Raw genomic sequence first — 20,990 nt, forward strand, 5'->3', positions numbered from 1 at the left:
GAATTACAACTTTTATTATTATTTACAAAATTATTGAAATATTTTACAAAAACGAAAACTTAAAAAGGTAACAGCTAGAATTTGGTATTCAATATAAAAGATAATTTACATTATTATTTACAATTAGACTGTTTTTCGTAATTTCAGCAACGGAATGAAATACATATTATTATTATTACTATTACTGCTGTCCACATCAACATATCTTTTTTTGTGCGGTTTTCTATCAATCCCAAAGTTTACGAGCCATGAACGAATCAGAGATAGAGCTCGATAGAGAAAGGTGTGAAGAGGATCTACAGCTGCAATGCAAATCCGTCGAAGGTGTACCTTCCTGTTCCTCATCCATCTTAAACTCTCCGGATAGGAATGGTGACGGTGATGATGACGACTACGATAACGATGATGATTACGAAGACGGCATTAATGTAACGTTAATATCATCTCCACCATCACCACTACTAAAATTAAAACAGTTCTCACGAAACCTGTCGGAACAACTGAAAACCCCATCGAAGGAAGAAAGGGAGAAAAACCGCTTCAAACGTCTTTTGGAGAGTGGGCACAGCCGAGAAGAAGCATTCCGCTTGACTCAAGCACCACAGCAATCGACAGACGTGTCAAAACGCCCTAGGAATTCAGACTTCAATGATTCAAATACTAGTGGTAATCATCGTCCTTGCAAAGTCCCACGTCAGAGGTATGGCACAAGTAAGCCTTCAACATGAAAAAGCTCTGTACAGCAAAGAATAGATGCGCATAGAACCGGGTAATTCAAGAGGACTGAGGGTAAGATCAGCCCTTCCTACAAGGAAGTAGTGAGAGATGAAATTGGGTATCCTTCCGAAAGGCTACCCTAATATTGAACTTACCACTCAACAACTGATTGCTAAACTCAAAAAGCAATAATTACTAAAGTTTCGGGTCAAAGAAAAGAAGCACTTAAACCAAAATTTGAGCATTGTGCCTTTATGCCCGGCTACTTAGTCATCATTTGTAAAATCCAGGAAACAGCGAACTGGTTAAGAAGCATAATTCCGGTATTAAAACCATGGACTGGGGTGAAATTTGAAGGTGTTCGATGAAAAAGACATCCCCATGGAGGGCTGTAGACTGCAATGAACAAATTCTAGCACTATTGGAGAGCCAAAATTATGGGCTAGTAGTTGACGCATGGAGAATACTCCAGCGTAACATTATTAACCAGCAGCATTTTGAACCGTGTTCACTGTAGATGGGGTTTCCATGAACACTATCAAAGATTGTGAGTTTGTGCTGGATTTTAAATTTGAAAATGAATCTCATGTAATTTTTATGGCCACAAAAATAAACAAATGCAGTAAAAGCAGCATAATTTCAGTTATGCACTATATTAATGATAATTTTGTCCTTTTTGGCAAGTAATATTACACCATATTTTCGACACATTGAAGTGCATCCACTTTGATGTGATATCAAAATTATTTTATTTCTGTGCAGTATCAAGTGGTGCCGGGAATATGGAACAGAATCTAAATTCCGGTCACACTACAAATGTAGTTAGTGAGAAAAAAATGATATTCAAACGACAACTAAAGGATCAGCTCCGGGATATCGGTAACCGCGAAACCGATGTAGAGTACACAGCAAAAAAATAATTTTGATATCACATCAAAGTGGATGCTCTACAATCATGTCGAAAATTTCATGTAATTTTTATGACCACATAAATAAACAAATGCAGTAAAAGCAGCGTAATGTCAGTTCATGCATTGTATTAATGATAATTTTGTCCTTTTAGCAAAAATATTACACCATATTTTCGACATGATTGTAGTGCATCCACTTTGACGTGATATCAAAATTATTTTTTTGCTGTGTATTAAACACAAGAAAATCAAATTCATCCAAGTGAACCTGCATCACGCTAAGGGAACAATTGCTGTACTTTGCAAACGATTCACAGAAAGCATACTGGATGTAGCTCTGATCCAGGAGTCATGGGTAAATAAAAGTTGGGTACTAGGAATTCCCGAGAATTCCTACAAAATCATGTAAGTTAATATATGATGAAGCGTAGAGCTGCCATTCTAGCAAACGATAAAGCTAATAAATGTCCGATTACAGAATTTATCAAAAGAGACATTGCAGCTATCATGTTAGAGGTTCCAACGAATCACAGAAAAACAGAAGTTTACGTTGTCTCAGCGTACTTCCCTAGCAAAGTGGAAGATGTACGTTAGACTGATGCAAATTTTGATTTTTTCGCTCCACAGTGCATAAATGGTTTCAAATCGGGTCCTTATTAGCCTCCCAAAGTTACAACTCATTTGGTTAGAAACAGACTTCGCACAAGCCATTTGAAGTTTACATGCAAATTACTATGGGAAATCTCAATTTTTTGTTCATTGCCTTCTAGTCTTTTTACATCGTGAGTGACTACCGACTGAGTCGGACGTGTGTGCTGTTTACTGCTGCGTTCAGTGCTGTTGCTGGTTCGAGGAAAGTGTTCGACGAAAGGCTGGTCCGGTAATACGGATTAGGAGGCGGATTGGTGGAGTGTTACGAAGAAAAGGTGGTAGTTAACATCCGCAGGTGGTGCGCTAAAATTTGCGTGACGGTTTAAATCGGTGGCGGTGATAGAAGAAGGAAGAAAAAGTGTGATTGAGACTGCTTTGGCAGAATTGCTGCTGAAAGGGCGAAGGGTCTATGCGGGGAGGCCCAGTGTGCATATGTGTGCGAGGGGAGCGCAAGGGGAGTGCGTTTAAGAGTGGAAATTGTGATTTCACGCCGAACGGTAGCGATAATTTCGAGTGGCAGGAAAGAGGAAGAAAAGAATAAGCTGATAGTGCAGGGAAAATAAACCGCCAAAAATATAGCGGCAAACAGTAGTGTGTGAGTGAGCACCCTAAAGGAATACAGAGTAAAGCGGCGGTGAAATTCTGTGAGACGAAGAGAATAGAAAGAGAAGCAAAAAGAAAACGGTGAAAGAGAGCGGCAGCGGTTCTAATGCAGCGACAACCGATAGTAGGAGAGTGAGTGCCACATAGGTGTTTCATCTTCTCGTAGTAGGGGTTTAAAGAGAAAAAGAAGAAGAAGAACAGTGAAGTCTGACCGCAACGCGGTCCGCAAGAAAATAGTTTCCCTAGAAGCTCTTCAATTTAGTGAAGAGGAAGAAAGTGCCGAGTGGTTGCGATGATGCGCGTTGGTGTAGGTAAGTCGCTGCTCTCACATCACATTTAATTTAATTCTTATTGGATTTTGGTCTCAAGATGACGAAGCATGAGTTTAGGGACATGGGGAGGTTCTTAAAGAAAACGGTTTTATTGTCTAAGGGATTACGTTTGACAGTACAGTTAGATTGTAAACCGACTAAGATCACCAAAAAGACATTGGACCAAATAATTAGTAAGGTAGGAAGAGGCAACGTTACAGAAGAAAATGTGGCAGACTTTGAGATTATAATTTACGGATTGTTGGTGGATTTGGAAAGGTTGTACGACGAAAAAATAGTAGACTCTCTTCAAGAGTTTATAGCTACATGTGATAATTACATGAGCAATGATGACACAAAAATTCTATGGTCAATTTCGTACATTCTGGAGTGCGAAATAAAAATCTTCCTGCTAGGAGGCAAAGTAGGAGTAGTTGGAAAAGGGAAAGTAAATGAATTGTTTGGTACACTTGAATTTTTTGTTGAAGAGAAAGGAAAAATTGAAAACGTTGTGGAAGTTAGCATTCTATCAGATAAATCAGAAAATGGTTTAGGGCAAATTAATATTTTAAGGGATGTAAATATGGATGGAAATACAGATGCTGATCCTGATAAAAAGCTGCTCCAATACACAGGTGACCAGAAGCAAGACAATACAAATTGCAATATTGAACTACTTCCATACACATTAATTGATAACGGAATCAAAGAAGTTGAATTTATGCGGGCAAATGATGGTAATTTAAAGGAGGGATTGATTCACAATGCGATACAGAAACGGGAAATAGGAGAAATAGGAGAAGCAGATTTGAAAGACATATTAGATCTTATTGATAAGTTTTTTGAACACAATAAGGAAGAAATAAGTAGGGGTTGGAATGAGGTGCAACAAATATGGAAAGTTCTAAGCAAATTGGCAGCTAGATTAAATAGAGAAATAATTATATTCACGAGCGGTTTGGGAGAAGTAGTGCTAGGAGTAACAGAGAGAAGGTTGAAATTGTCACCTTTCAAATTAATTGCAGAAGTAAGTGGAAACTGGATTGATTATTATGCGATTCAAAGTTATGAAGAATTGCAAGACTGGAACTCAATAGATTATTGCGTGAACCTAGCAACAGATATATGCGATGAAACACCGGAGGTAGAAAAATACTCCGTAAAATTCAGGCAAGTTAATGAAGTAGCAAAAATCAAAAGAATTGCAGGAGATGGTAACTGTCTTATCAGGGCTTTGCTTGACCAGATTGGAAGGGTAAATAAAACTTATCACATGTCCAACTATAATGTCCAGAAGTTAAGAAATATTATTGCAGACTACGTAAAACACAATAGAGAAAGATTCGAGATTTATTTGATTGAATATTTAGACGAAATTGGAACGTTTGAGTTAGTTATTGATAAATTAAGACAGGATGGGTTCTGGGTGGGACAGGAAGCTTTAGTTACTGTTGCCGAGCTATTCAGGAAACAAATTGAAGTTTACAATGGGGAAGGATTAATTGTTAAAATTGGTGAAAACATAGACAATAGTTTGCCTTTGAAGGTTTATTATACAGGGAATCACTATGACAGCGTAATACAAATTGAAGGTAGGGGAGTGGAGGAACCAGAAGTAACATCAGACGCTACAAGACCCATGCAAGAAGGTAAGGCAACATTAGGAGGAAGGGTTAAGGGGTACCTGAAGAGAAACCAAGATAAACAAGATTTGACACCAAGAAAGGCTGATGTTAAAGATAGGCAGACAATTCCGTTGGAAAACAAAAAAATGAGTAGGAGGAACGAAGGTACAAACAAGGTTAACAAGGTGTTGAAAATTGCTAGTTGGAACGTGAAAGGATGCAGAGACAAACGAAAAAGGGATGAAATTGATGAAATTTTGAAAGCAAACGATGTTATCATTGCTGCATTACAGGAAGTTAATACTTTAGGAGATCAGATAGATTCTCAAAACTATACATGGAAGGTAAGAGACAATCATGTTAATAAGACCAGAGGTTTAGCCATAGTTGTACAGAAGAATCAGGGGATTGATATACTGCAAGTTAAAGAGCCAAGGAAAGGGATCATGTGGATTAAACTTTCATTAAGTGGGTCAAAATTGATAATCATAAATGTTCATGCGCCGAATTCTAATCAGAAAACCTTTCTTGCCAGTCTTAGTGAGCTGATTACTGAGCACGATCGTAAAACCTTAATTGTGTTAGGAGACTTTAATGCTCAACTTGGCTTAAAAGATCAACAACCAGAAGATGAAGTATGGATAGGTAAAACACTAGGTCATGACTATTGTAATGAAAACGGAGAGTTATTCAAATGTTTCTTACACCTTTCGAGGCTCAAAAATGTATTGTCCAAGATAGGAAAGGATGTTAGCAGAACATGGAGAAGCAAGGATAAAAGTAGCCAAATTGATCACGTATTAGTATCACAATATACTAAATTCAGAGTAAGATATATTAAGGGATATTGGACAAATTTGAAAACGGATCATAAATTAATAACAATAGGTTTGTTATTCGACAATTATTCCAGTAAAACAAGGAAGGGAAAAGAGTCAACTAAAGTTCAAATTGATTTGCTTAAAGATCCAGGAATAAGAAAAAATTACAGGGAAGCATTATCAACCTTGCCTACTAAAACAGACGTTAAAACAGACACAATAGATAAATGCTATGAAGAACTAGCTAGTAGAATGAGAATAGCTGCTCATAAAACCATTAAGATTTCTAGAATTCCCAACACACCACGTAGAAGAAAAGCCTTAGACAATCTAAGAGTGGCGATAAAGGTTTCTCATAAACACCCAGATATGCAGAATTATAAGTACAGAGTTGGAAATCGTAGACAAGAGTATCAGCAGGCAGTCAAAGAACATAATGAAAAGGAAATCATGAAATTTTTCAGAAACCTTAAAGATTTTGATGCAGGCATAAGAATAAGAAAAACCTACAATTATCTTAAACAGTTTGTTAAGCAAAAGAAGAGGAAATCTGCAATAATTAGTACTAGAGTTTGGGAAGACATTTTAAAAACTTGTGAGGGCCCAGAAATAGAATTTGGTTCAAACAATGATTATACACCGTTGCCAAATCCACCAACATTATATGAAATTGAGAGCATACTTTATGCAACTAGTGATGGTAAGTCATCAGGAGCGGATAGAATATTTACGGAATATATTAAATATGCCGATGAAAATTCAATACAAAGATTAGCAGAGATAATACAGGAAGTGTATATTAGAAATGAAATGCCTAACGAATGGAAGAAAACAACGCAAATACCCATTCCCAAGAAATCAGGAGCTACAGAAGCAGATCAATTTAGAAGAATATCCATGTGTAATGTAGCTTACAAAACTTATGCTAAGTGGATAGCTAATCAGCTAAGGAAATATGCAGGTGAGCCAGGATTGCATCAGGCGGCTTTTACTGCAGAAAGGTCTACAGATGATCATATATTCGTAGCTAGACGTATTATGGAAGAGTATTGGAACGCAGGTCAGGATCTTTATATACTAGCTCTAGATATTAGCAAAGCGTTTGATAATGTAAAATTACAATGCTTATCAGAAGTTTTGATTAAGATTGGAGTGCCATCGAGACTAATAGATAGAGTATTATTATGTGTTAAAGATGAGATTACAAGAGTTTTGTGGCAGAATCAATTTTCCAAAGAAGTAACGAGAGGAAAAGGAATAAAACAGGGCTGCCCTCTTTCACCTCTGCTGTTCAATTATATAATGCAAGATATTTTAAACAGAGTTGTTGCAAAAATACCGGAACTAAAATTGTTGGATATTAATCAATTAAAACTTCCTTTGCTACTTGTTTTTGCAGATGATATTCTAATTATAACGAAGTCTAAAGCAGAGATGGAAGAGATACTTAAAGAATTAGAAATACAGCTGGAGGTCGTAGGACTAGAAATAAACTGCAAAAAGAGTCAGGTATTAATTAGATATCCTAATGATAAAGTGCAACATCCTAACGAAATCATCTTAAACGGCAAGACATTTAAAGTATGTGACAGTATAACATATTTAGGAGTTTGTTTAACATCTACATTGAACAGAAAATTAACTTGCAGGCAGAGATGTTTAAAAGCGGTTAAATCATCTAAGATTATAGTAGAATTTTGCAAAAAGTTTAAACCAAGCTGGGAATTAGGTAAATTAATGTATAAAACAGTGATATCACCGTCCTTACAATACGGCACCAAAGTAGCAGTTTTGACAAAGAAAAGTAGAATTACAATAGCTAATTATGAGAAACTTATTTTGAGGAGTATATACCAGTACTGCGTAAAACCTAGAGAAATTAAGTTTAATGCAAGAAAGCTACTAGACGGTAAAACTATTAATAGGAGAATTAGGGTGGGGCGTATTAGTTACTTTGGACATGTTTTGCGAAGGGATAAAAATCACCCTTTGAAGTTAGCATATAATTTAAATTTTGAAAAGAAGAAAGAGGGTCGACCTAGTATAACTTGGAAAAAATCGTTAGAGCAAGACTTCCAAAGATTCCAGAACATGGACAAAATAAGTTTTGAGGAGCTTGCAAAGGATAGAGAAAAAATGAAAAGAACATTAAATGAAGTATACAATAATGAAGAGAGTGAAATTTCTGATGGAGAGTCATCAGATGAGGACAATAAGGGAAAGACGTACAAACATTGGAAGAAGAAAATAAGAATGTGATGGGAGAGCAGCGATTTAGTAAAGTGGGATATGAGAAGAATAGCAAATAGTTGCAGTTATTGAAGATTTTAATTGTTTAAAATTGTGGTTGTTATAAAAAAAAAAAAAAAAAAAAAGAAATCACGTCGATTTAGGTTGGTGTAACCTCCAACTAGGTCGGCCAAATGTTGTAAAGGATCGTGATTGGATTTACCGGGAAATACCGATGGAGCTTATGACCATTAAGGACAGGTAAGTAGTTGGTCCATCAAAGGTAAGATAAATTAATAAACATATAAAGTATCCGTTCGATTTTGGCAACACGTCCTCAGTATATTTAAACTGCTTGTGCTCTGCAGTTATATTATTAAATTCTGTTTAATAATTTTCTTAGATTTTCAGTAAAATTGTGGAGATTTAAACGTCACCTGCAGGCCTGTTCTGCGAGTAGTATGACTCTCTGTCGCTAGTAGGGTGACGGTGGTCGCCTCGGGTGAGGTGACTCTTCATTGAGGCACGGAGAGTCACCCCACTAGTGAGTGACTTTTGTTGACTCATTGGTGGTGGAGATTCGCACGACTCGCGGAATAGGTCAGATAGAAAGATTTGCATTTATTAAAGATTTTGAAAAGCTAAGAAGTCAAAATGGTGTTGACAAAATCTAACGGGTAATGCCGATATTAATATAGATATATATATAAATATACACACATTAAATGCAAAGGGGAGGGATGGGACCACCAGGGCACCGGATTGAAGCGATTTGGATGGGGAGAGTGGAATTGCCAACTCCTTGTCATTAACATTTCGTGAATTGACGGCGGGCTCTTCTCCCCACTCATTGGGACGTTCCCTCGTATGATGGCTTGTTCTACATCGGGTTGTAGGATTTTATCATTGGAAGGCGACTCTCCTGATCCCGCGGATTACGCGTAAGTGTATCTGCTTACGGGTCCGCCCCTCCGTTTTTGGCCCTTCTTACAATGGTAAATTGAATACAACCAGGTATCGTACTTGATCAAGTCATACTTGGAGGATGATCCACTGTCTAATGGCTGTGCCTTGCAACAATGAGTGGTATCCTTTACATACATACATTGCCTTCTAGTCTTTTTACTTATTGAGCTGCGAAACAGTTCGATAGCCATTCTTATAGAAAATTTTCTCAGCATTTTCTCAGCAGCAACTTTGCTGAAGATCGTTTCTATGTAAAACGAGACAAGAAACAGATATTAATTATTTAAGAGATTGGTAAACTTATGACATGATCAAGCAGCTGCTCTGTAGGCAACACTGTATTTTGGAGTGTGCATAGTAGCCATGATTTTTGTGTCCTATTCAACGCCCCAGAAACACCAATGTTGCCTGCTGAGCAGTTGATTGAGCATGATCATAAGACATCAGCACATTGAACCATTGATAACTTTCGATCCTTGCATTTAATCAAAAAGTGGTTTTCAGCAAAGTTGTAGCTGAGAAAAGTACAAGTACAGTTGAAAACTTTCGAAGCAGATTAATATGGTGAATAGATAAACATGAACAAAAATCTTGGTTTTACAATAGTAATTCCCATACAAACTTCAAATGGTTTGTGCCATCTCAGTTTCTCACGAAATGGGTTCAAATTTTGAGAGGTTAGTCAGGATCCGATTTGGAATCTTTTAAGTATTTTGGAGCGAAAATTTCAAATTTTGCATTACTCACATTGTACGTCCACCAGGGGATGCAAGGTTTGTTTCGTACTGTAAGAAACATAACAAACCATTCATAATTGGATGCGACGCGAATGCCCACCATACGTTGTGGGCCAGTACAGACATCAACAACAGAGGTGAGAGTACCTTTTAGACTTTATCTCAACGCATGAAATAGATTCATAGGAGTTCTGGCAACCGTGCTATAAGACGATTGCGTTTCTATGTTGTGTGATGAATTCAGTGATTTTGTATTGAATTTCCATCGTTTTAAATGCTGCAATAAGTGGAATTCAACAGAATAGCCGAGCCGTAGTGTGCAAGAAGTGAATTTTGATTGAAGTTTGTTTTTGTGTTAAAAAGTGCTTTCCATTCCTACGGACAAAAATTATCATGACTCACCATATTGCTTTTAAATTCTTAACTCCAGCGCGAGATGGTTTTATCACAGATGGGCTGGAGCTTACGGTCTCCCAGTGTTGTTGACTTCTTTGCCGTTAATGTTCACGAAAAGTTCCGGATGAAATTGTTTGACCCATAATACAAATCCAAGATGGTGGACCGAAATTCAATATGGCGGCCTCCGGACAACGAATATGCATTTAAACCCATGCAATGTGTGTATTTATGGAATGGGCTCTTTGAGTAGAAGTAGAAAATCAACATCCGCCGCCATTTTGGAATCCTAGATGGCGGAACAAAATTCAATAGGGTGGCCTCTAAACAGCGAATATGCATCTAAACCCATAATATATGGGTATCTACACTTGATAAAATTTCAAAAATTATCTTTATGTGTCCCACACATGAATTTTTGCAATGTGACCAACAAATGATATCTACACAGTTCAAAAACAATATGATGCACATAAATGGAGCGTCACATATCATATAAGTGTACGTTATAAATCGTGTAAAGTTCTGAGACATTTGATGCAATGTTGCAAATATTGTACACAAAAGCTCATATTTGTAAACAACATGGCTTGCAAGTTACTCGTTTGCGTGAAATGAAATACAAGTTTACGTGAATGAATGTTTACATGATAATTAAATTTCAGAATTTTTTGCTGTGTATGTGTCAGACACATACTTAATATGAAACATAAACACATAAAAGCCATGTGTAACCCCACATACTATTCATTTGACTCATAAATTTCAAGTGTGCTTCTGGGTGGATTCTGTTTATGTTTATGAAAATCATGCGGAATTTCACATGAAAATTTGTCAATAAAAAAGTGTGGAATTGTATTAGTGTACGGAATGGGCTTCATGAGTGAAAGCGGAAAATTAACATACCATACCACCATTTTGGATTTAAATTTCCAATTCCACTCCTCGAGCTAATTCCGTAGATACCCATATTGCATGGGTTTAGATGCATATACGCTGTCCAGAGGCCGCCATTCCAAATGGCAGCGGATGTCAGTTTCTTACTTTGACTGTAATACCAACACGCAGAAAAAAATATTTGAGGTAAATATAAACGTAAACTCAGTTTATTCTGGCCACAAAAATAAATAAGATTGATTTTAAACCTATTTTATGTTTTAAGTCATGTGACATCAATGTTTGAAATAAAAATCATGCTACGTTTATTTTAAAAATATTCGTATTGAAAATAAACGTGAATATATTTGTTTACAGCTTTGTAATCGAAAATAAATATTTTTATTTTAAACATGATTTTCATGTTTATTTTAAACGTATGTAATGTTTATCGTGATTCTCTAATTATTATTGAAAATTATTTTCGAATGCGCGATGAAATAAATAATAGTGCGCGATTAGGTTAAATCACCGTATCGTATGCTTTTATTTGCATTATCGCCGTCACATGATCCACATGCAAACACATCCGTATGCAGGGCAGGGATCAGTATTTCATCCAGAGACCAGTCCTTCACCGTCCTATCTTTCGTACACGAAAGATTGGTAATCTTCCGGAAAACCCCCAGATCCTGCAAAATGGCTAGCGAAAGGACTGCCGTCTTCTGCTTGGTCTTCTGCCCCTTTATCACCGCCAACCGTACGGCAACCGGACATTGTCAGTCAAACACAGTCTGTCAAATACAATTGATATTTCGATATTTGCTTTTGATACATGATTTTGAATTCAATTCAACCATTAATATTTCAGTTTTAAACATGCTTTCAATTTCCTTTGAATAATTCATATGTTTAGAGTATAAACACAGTGTTCACTCGGCTGTTGACAAAAGCAGGCCACTCTCGATGTGTGCCACGCGATCGTCTGTTTCCTCGGCAGCAACCATTGTGTGGTCCTCCTCATTGTTCTTCTTCAGAAGTTCTTTCGGTCGATGCGTCGTCGACTTTGGAAAGCAACCGTTTCGTGATGAGTGTGTGAGTGTTGACCACGTTTTGCGTCCATTGCTGCAATGGAAGCGCTTTGCCCCACGATGGCGTAACTGCCATATAATGCTGGAAGCGGCTCCAGTTCTGATGGAGAAAGCTTTTTGGATAGCGGAAGATAAAGTTTTTATTGTGTTGTAGCTTCTGACTTTAGTTTTAATATGTTTTGTATAGTGACCAAGAATCCTCGGCTCTGTAAAGTTAATTCGGTTGAGCCTTATCAAATAACTTAATGAACAAAAAAAAAAAAGAGTGTTGACATTAATATGTTTGATTTAAATGAACAAAATTCGTATCCCTGAAGGTATTGATTTTCCGTTTGGTAATTTTGTTACTTCAAAATCAGCTAAGGTTAAAATCAACCGTGATTTTATGTTTATGATTTAGCTGATCTCAAGATCAGCAGTGATTTTCGGCCTTTCCTTATTTTGGATTTTTTTGATTTTTACCATCACTGGTTTCCAATTATTTTTTAGATTGTTATTGACCTGTTGATCTATCCTAAGGTTTCAATTTGAATTTATTTATTATTATTTTTTCTTTGGTTTGTTTTCCGTCGATCTTGTTTTCCGTACTGAATACCAATGCTACCGACGCCAGGGAGGCAGCTCCCACACCTGGACCCTACTTATCGATCCAGAGATATTCAGGGTTATTCTGCGTGGCGAATGAAGTGAGGTGACTCGAGTCACTCGTGTCACCCGATTCCAGCTGGCGAGTGAGGTGAGAAAAGTCACTTGGGATGAACCCGGTGAACTCTCACCTTATTCTCACAGTCGTATTTCGGTGACAAAAGTCGTACTGAAGTGACGATTTTAAGTGACAAGAGTCGTAACCTCCGCTGCAGTCGACTGGATGGAAAACCTTAGAGTTATATAAGCGATGGTTGCGGGTTTCGGTAATTTATTACTTCTAAATTTGTTTCAATCAAATTTTTTTTTGTTTCTTCGGCTTCCTCAATATGGGTATTTTTGGAATCGGAGTGACGTGTAGGGCTCGGAAACCCATGTCTGAGGCCATTTTGAAATTCAATATGGCGGCTTCCGGTTGGAGAAAAATTTGGAAATTCTGCCAAATACCCCACAAAACTAATATTTTTGGAGTCGAGATGACGTGTAGGGACCGGAAATCGATGTTCGGTTCCTACACGTCACTCCGATTCCAAAAATACCCATATTGTGGGTAATTTGGCAGTATTGCCCAATTTTTCTCTAACCGGAAGCCGCCATATTGGATTTGAAAAAAGCGTTAGACATCGATTTCCGGTCCCTACACGTCATCAAATACTCATATTGAGAGGTATTTCACAGAATTTCCAAGTTTTTCTCGCACCGGAAGCCGCCATATTGAATTTTTCAAAATGGCTTCAGACATCGATTCAGGATCCGTACACAGCACCCCGTCTCCAAAAATACCAATATGGAGAGGTATTTTGCAGTATTTCCAAGTTTTTCTCTAACCGGAAGCCACCATCTTAAATTTCAAAACATCCTCGTACATCGATGTCCGGTCCCTCAAAAAATTCCAATATTGTGGGGTGTTTGACAGAATTTCCAACATTCAAAGTGTTTTTTTATGTTACTTCATACGCGAAGTTAACGATTTTCAGAGTTGGTTGGAAATGCTAACATGAAGCTTTAGTGTGATGATTTATTAGCTAGAGAATGATCTTTAGAAGAGTGTAGGTGGATAGTTCCGTTAGAGTACGGCAGTATGAAAATTGAATAGAAGTTGAAAATGAGCGAAGGGCCATTAAAGCGACAGTTTTCAAGATAGACGCACATTTTTGCCTAGCCCGTACGATGTACGCGGGGACTTGAAGTATGTCTCCAAGTCCACAGGCAAAAATGTGCGTCTATCTTGAAAACTGTCGCTTTAATGGCCCTTCGCTCATTTTCAACTTCTATTCAATTTTCATACTGCCGTACTCTAACGGAACTATCCACCTACACTCTTCTAAAGATCATTCTCTAGCTAATAAATCATCACACTAAAGCTTCATGTTAGCATTTCCAACCAACTCAGAATTTCCAAGTTTTTCTTTAACCAGAAGCCGCCATTTTGAATGTCAAAATGCCGTCAGACATCGATTTCCGGTCCTCAAACGTCACCCTGACTCCAAAAATACCCATATTGAGGAGTATTTGACAGAATTTACAAGTTTTTCTCGCGCCGGAAGCAGCCATATTGAATTTCAAAAAGGCTTCAGACATCGATTTCCAGTCCCTACACGTCACCAAGATTCCAAAAATACCCATGTTGTTGGTAATTTTGCAGTACTTCCCAGCTTTTCTCTAACCGGAAGCCGCCATATTTAAATAAAAATAACGTCAGGCATTGATTTCCGGTCCCCGTACGTCACCCAGATACCAAAAAATACCAATTTTGTGCGGTATTCGACAAAATTTTCCAAAAACTTTTTAGGAAATAAATCGCAAATAATGTTTTTTTACGTCTGTTTCGATTTACGAACCGCCGGTGTGGTTCGTAAATGGAGGAATACACTGGAACCTGGAACCTAATTAAAAAAAAACCACGATTGGAAAAAAAAAATCTTCGTTCGCAATCGAAAACAACAAACAGCCAAAATTGAAAGGGCCTAGCACAGGCCGAACATTTTCAATCCATTTAAATGATGTTTTTATGCATGATTTCGAACATGTGAACGCGGATTATTTTTAAGAAAATAATAAAATATTTTAATCTACCTTGTTTGACATGAAATACGACTCGAAACGCATGTTCATAGTAAAAAATAAAAACCTGCGATTAAACTGATAAATGAACCTACAAAAACTGCGTAGGCCCTTTTCGAAAAACAAAGCAAACTGACATTTCGGTGAATGAACACCGAGTCACTTTGCAACTAACCTAAGAATGAACCTCTCACGTCACCCGAGTCGACTGTCGGAATAGAGTGAGAAGAGTCATGTGACTGCGAGGTGACAATTGTCGTCTCACCTCATTCGCCACGCAGAATAACCCTGATTATGCCTCAGTAAATCCCGGTGGAGCCGACTGGGATTGAACGCGGGCCTTTTGGGGTGAGAGGCAATCACTCTTGCCACTGACCGGTTTCTACCAATTTTAATCTTGTTTACAACAAATGTGTTTAAAACAATTAAAATGTAAGGTTGAATTAGCCAAAGTTCATATTAAAGCAATATGATTTTATGGGTTTAGTCAAGGTAAAATAGTCATTTGTTTCAAACAAAATTTTGGATTTTTTAATATGCATTGTGGACTTTGAATCAATACAAATTTTAGTTTTTTTTACTTCAACCATATTTTTGCTTGTTTCAAACTAGATTAATTTCCGTTTGTATACCAGTAACAATCGAAGACGAAACATAATTCAAACAATCCGCTTTCAGTGCTTACTGCATCAACTGTAGATTTAGCTAGCAAAGTGCAGCAGCAGCTTAAAACCAACATGCAATTTGGGGTTTAGCTCTCTGCAGCATGCCATCAGTCCATCGGTTGCTATGAGTAACGTGTACTTCCAGTATGTTGGGGTAGGAAAGGCATAGTGAACTGGTGGGTCATAATGAGCATCCTGTACTTCAGCATTAAATTTCTAGTTTTTCATAACAAATGAATTGCTAGTAGGTTCAATAGCATATTTATTGAGCTTTCTGACGTTTATAACACGCACACTTGCGTAATCCCATTTTCAAGTGTGAGGTTTGTTATCCTCACTTTCGCCCCAGCCAAAAATGTTGGTTTGTTATAGTCACTTTAGGACTATCAATACTCACGCACATAGAATGGACTATATGTAATCTACTAACAATTAATCTGATTTAAACAATGCTCATTATGCCCCTCCTTTCCCTACAATAAGATTTCTAAAATATAGTACATTTCAGAGCGGAAGCGTATGGGAATAACAGATGGGTGTTAAATAAGCTAGTTTGTCCTAAGATTTGTGTAATGCTGGTAATGCTAATGGATCAGCACCAACATTTTTGATGGATTAGATTTGTATCCGTTGAACACAAAAAAATGGCTTTGCTTTCAAAATGGTTCTTTACGAATCAAATTTGAATTCTATAATAGCAATGAAGTTATTGAACATGTTTGAATTTTGAAATGGATTTCAAGTATTGAATTTGATAAGAAGTGTATATATGCTTAACTAATTGAAAAAAAAAACAAATACTCAAAAGATAACAAAATTACAATCAGCATGCAATTGTTCTCGAATGCCCCCATGTACGGTTCTAAAGGGTGGATTAAATAAAAATAATCAAACAACCACACTCTAACTCGTTTGTCAAAACTCAAACTAACTTCCCGAAAATATTTATCGTTGATTAGAATTATATTAGGTTGGGAGACTGAAAAACCGAGAGCGAGAGAGAGGGAGGCAAAATTCCAAAGCAAAATCTGTACATTTCTCGTTAGCGAACATTGCAAACACGAAATTTGAATGCAAATGAAAGGAAGCGTGTCGGTAATTAACAATTAAGCAAACGTACCAGAAATTAAACATCCGCGAAAGGCAACACTCCCGCGCACTTTATGCTCGCAGCAATGGGCACTTTCTCAAATCTGCACAAGAGCCAAAAGCCTCTGTTTTACCGAAACACCAATGGCTCCCACGGATCTGCAGAAACATCGAAACATGTAGAGCGCAACATTCAGTTGGGCTCGGATTAGTACTTTTCCCCCGGTGAAAAGTTGGATTGCCATATCCATAGAAAGACCTTTCCTAGTCGAACCGGGAGCGGTTCTGTTTATGTTGCCAGCGAAAATAGCGGAAGTTCGGTTGGAGGAGAACGCTTTTAAGTTGTAATTAACGCAAGCTTAATTGAAAGTCTCTAATTTAATTACGCTAAACCGTGACGGTGGCGTTCGGTACTTTTAGCGATTCATGTCAAAATGGGTGGTTTCAGTCCAAAGCGTTGATTTTCACTCGAATGTTATGCGGAACATAAGAGTAATCATCGAATCACAGTAAAATCTAGTAATATTGTTACATCCAATTCTACGCTCCCCCAAAAGGTCAACATACAATTTGGTCCACTTAAAATCTGCACGAAGCCGGCTGAAGGCAACTAACAATTTTAATAACTTATACAGGTCAAAACTAGCTTATACATTTAATGTTTCCCTTTATAAGCAAGTCTGCAGCTAAAATAGTTTGTTGGGAATACTGAATATAGAAGATTTTGGCAGTCTTCCCAAGAAACACAAATTTATAAAATTATGTTGAGTAAACTGCATTACAACCAAAACCAGTGATTTAAAGGTTGTATAAACTGTTATAGATCTTTTCTGTTGCTTGAAAGTGACTATTGAATATGTATAATAAAGGGGCCTGAAATTATAATCGCAATCTTCTGCTCAGTAAGCAAAAATGGTCGCTCTAAGGCCATCAATCTCCTTATATCGCATAACATTATTTAAGATCGAGTTGTTGTTTTAACCATTCAAACCCGTGACAAATGATGATAACGTCAAGTTTCACACACCACATGACGAGCAAGTAATGTTCCAAGTAGTTGCAGCAGCTTGATGTTGACAGGAATACGTCGCAAAGAAGATTCCTCAACCGTTTTGCCACAAGTTTTTTTTTGTTAACAACAGCAACAACTAGGGAACAATAGTGCGGCTCAAGGCAAGGCACAAAAGGAGATTAGGTAAGGTTAGGTTGATCAGAGATGTTATCCCTCAGAACATCCCGGCGGCGTCGACTGGGATTGAACCCAGGCCTGCTGGGTGAGCGGTAATCACGCTTACCACTACATCACCGGCGCTGTTAAAAAAATAATAATAACCTGTAATAATTATAGTAATATGGTAAAAAAAAGTTTTTTATTAAATAACAACCAGTTACTAGGATTAGAATTAATTAGTTTTTTGTAAAATGAAAGCAGAAATGGTTAAAAAAAAATCTCAATCTCCCTGAAATAAAATAACTTTCGACAGTTTCTTACACAGAGTTTCTCGCAACCCATTGAAGCTTTTTCCGTAATTTTCTAGATAAAGTTTTAAGAAAGCTCAATTGTTAGCTCAATCAGCATGTTCCGATGATTTTTTTAGAGCGTCATTTTCGAGAATATGGTTGGATTGATTTTGAAATACTCTGGGGTAGTCCAACATGCGTTGAAAAATTGCATTCACTAATTCCGCGTAGTTGATAATATCACCAACCAATGACTTACATATTCTACTGATGTCTCAGTATTCGAGGCATGATTTATTGCACAGTTTAAACCACTGTCATCTAGTGTGTCGTATGCTGTAGCAGTGCTGCAAAATCTCGACAATACACGGTGATATTGACTAATTTGATTTGGTCACTCATTTGAGCTAACAGACACAGTCAAGGCAAACCATGTCAATTGTCAATGACTATGCTGTCAGGGACGAACATGTGTAGATTTTTTTTATTAACTAAATTTGTAATGAAATTAGATGACTCAAGCAACACAATTACATGAAGCCGTGAAAGTAAACAAACATCTACGTCCTGAACTATTTGGATAACAATAATGTGACACAGAATGCACGAAATTACACTTTTTGTTATCAGGCGAATCTTGGCGAAAAAATGAATGATATTTTGTCGAAGGCTTGTTTTTTAGAATTAAGTCTGTCAGTGACCATGTGACGATATTTTTTGTCATAACGCGTGAAAGTCTGTCAATGACAGACTCAGCTCTGTGCTGAAGAGTATGCAGAATTGTTCCTTCTTCTTCTTCTTCTTCTTCTTCTTCTTCTTCTTCTTCTTCGCATTTCAAGCTTACTGCATATCGCATATCAGCTTATTGCGTGCTCTCAACTTAGTGTTCTAGATGCACTTCCACAGTTATTAATTGAGAGCTTTCGATGCTTGTACCATTTTTGCATTGGTATGATTGTGTGGCAAGTCCAATCATACGTCTATGCCCAGGGAAGTCGAGAAATTTTCCAACCCGAAAAATTCCTAGACCGGACCGGGAATTGAACCCAGCCACCTCCAGCATGGTCTTGCTTTGTAGCTGCGCCTTTACCGACTGAGCTAAGGGAGGCCCCAGAATTGTTCCGCTAGTTCCAATTCGATATGTGCATGCACCGCTATTGATAGTATCAAAATAGTACTGTGCCTTGTAGCACATAACATATGTGGAACTGGATCATTAAAAATCGACCCCATTTCAGTGATTTCAAGTGGTATAGATGGGCATCGATCTGTCAAATTGAGGGGGCTTGTCAATTCATTTAAGTAATTCTACCGTGGTTTATAATTCTATGTTTTTCTAGCACTGTTGAACTCATGTCTTACTATTTCTATAACCATTTTGTGCTTTATTTATAATTATATAGCTAACTTTAACAAATTCATCACCTTGATTCACACAGCAAACTGTGGTAAACTTAGAAAAAACATGTATGTAACATTTCCTTCTTTGGACATTTTCTATTTTTTTTTTAACCAATTGCATCAAACTTTGATTTCATTAGATGTCGTTTTAGGAAAAACACGACCACGTAAATTTGGAATTAAGTGCTTACATTTTGAAGTTCAGAGAGAAGCAGCACAATTTAGAACAAGAGTCAGAAATCCCATTTGAAAAATATGCAGTGTTTTGAGCTGACTTTGCATCGTTTCATTGGCAAAAATTTTGCAAGCAGGACGATAAATGATATCGAGCGCTTATCAATACCTGCGATATCCAAAATTTCAACACTCACTATGTTTCTCAATTGCCTTCAATTGAAAATTTCTTCGAAAAAACGTGGTAAGGTTGATCCTTGTTGATCGAAAAGGCAAAGGAGGAGCTACACACCATCATAACATTTTTTTCGCTAAGGTCCCAGGGTGGGACTCCCAGCAAGATGTTACAAAGTTAAGCACTATTTACTAACGAAAATAATCGTTAATAATCACTGGATATTTCATGCTGTAATCATAAGTTGACTCACTAAAAGCACAGTTAACAATATTTCAACATACCACAGACATAATGATAGTTTCACACCTATTCAACGTAATCATCAAATCTGCGAATTGTTTGCATCAAATTACATGAAATTTACACAATTTTCGTAATTAATCCAATGCAAAAAGATCAAAGAGACGAAGAAATATTACTGAATAACAACGCTCTCGATTGGCTTCTATCCTACTTGAAAATACTAGCTAAAAATCCTTTGAGAAGCCCCCTGTCGAACTAGTCGAAAAAAGAATGCCCACTAGGGTGTTTCATTTTGAAAAAAGTGATGAATTTTTGATAGGCCACCCTCCAGTTCGATTCATAGCCCCAAAATATGAACCTGTGCAAAAAATGGTAAAGATTGATGAAGGTTTAGAGGTCGCGCCAATGATTTGGATTTTGTATGGAGATTTTGGTGAATTAGTATGGGAAATTATTGATTTTCGTTTACATTGCTCTAACTTTGGTTGTAGTTGTCCAAACGTTGAAAAAAAAAATATGTGGTTGTCATGACAATGATCAACAAGCCTGTTGTTGTTGCGATGAAATTGGCGTTGTTGCCTTGTACATATTCATCTGTCAATTTACCCTATTTTGCCATTTTTTCACATTTTTATTATTCTTGATACGCTGCAAAACTGAGCGTAGCAACTGTAGGCTTTTTGTTTATTGCCATAGCAATAACATACTAAATTTTTTCGACATTTGGACAAGTAGAAGCAAAGTTATAGCGATATAAGCGATTTTTTAAATTCTTCCATAGTAATTCCCATACAAATTTCAAATCATTGGCGCGACCTCTAAACCTTCATCAATCTTTACCAATTTTTGCACAGGTTCATATTTTGGGGCTATGAATCGAACTGGAGGGTGGCCCATCAGAAATTCATCACTTTTTTCAGAATGAAGCACCCTAATGCCCACACGTCAAACTCCGTAAAGCATTTAAACCGCGGAGGAACAAAGGAGACGACACATTATCTGGGCCTCACCTGTTTACATCTCATTTCCCATTACCGTGATTATTGACACGCCTCTTCGGTCACTCTGTAACTCTTCACTCCTATGGTAAAATCCCATAAGCAAACATCAGTCTGTGCGTGAAACTTGGTGAGCAT

This window comes from Ochlerotatus camptorhynchus, unplaced genomic scaffold (assembly GCF_037179485.1).
Source record: "Ochlerotatus camptorhynchus isolate MF236.1 unplaced genomic scaffold, CSIRO-AGI_Acam_v1.1 ptg000302l, whole genome shotgun sequence".
Classification (NCBI taxonomy): domain Eukaryota; kingdom Metazoa; phylum Arthropoda; class Insecta; order Diptera; family Culicidae; genus Ochlerotatus; species Ochlerotatus camptorhynchus.